We start from the raw sequence: 612 nt of genomic DNA, 5'->3' as shown, positions 1-612 counted from the left end.
TGAGTGCAAAATTCCTACAGAGGTGGCACCAGAATTTGAACGGCCGAGGGGTGGATGCGTCATTTCAGCCTCAGTGGCGGGCACGGGGCCCGCGAGTATCAAGGCGGTGTGCAGGTGACGGGGCCTGGGGGCAGAGGCGTCTTTCTTGGGGGAGGAATTGTGGTGGGTCCCACAGGGACGTCTGATCTGTTCAAATCTGATGATCTAGCTTACTTTAATCGTTTGAATATGGGGTGCTCTGCTCAGTTAGGTCCCTAATGTCATTAGTAATTTCAAAATCCGCCACTTGGGATCAAGGATTTGATGGGATTGTTAAGGAACCGTTCGAAATGGCCAGTCTGCCAGCCTCTCTTTCAATTCGTTTTTGAAAAAGACAGTTTTGTCCAAAATGCTCCAACTCTTTCTAGTGAGTGCATTGTTCTAAAGAGAGTAGTTTTCACAAGACAAAGGCAAGAATACGGAGCAATTATTTGAGGCGCGAACATGTTTGCATCTATGGTACGCATTATTGCATAAGAAAAAAAAGCATTTCGATGTCTTGTCAGATGAGTTTGGGTTTGCAGGAAACATCAACCAAATGGCATCTTAAAATAAAAAAATAATCCCGGTTAA

This window comes from Panicum virgatum, chromosome 1K (assembly GCF_016808335.1).
Source record: "Panicum virgatum strain AP13 chromosome 1K, P.virgatum_v5, whole genome shotgun sequence".
Taxonomy (NCBI): domain Eukaryota; kingdom Viridiplantae; phylum Streptophyta; class Magnoliopsida; order Poales; family Poaceae; genus Panicum; species Panicum virgatum.
Note: the sequence above shows the minus strand (reverse complement) of the source record.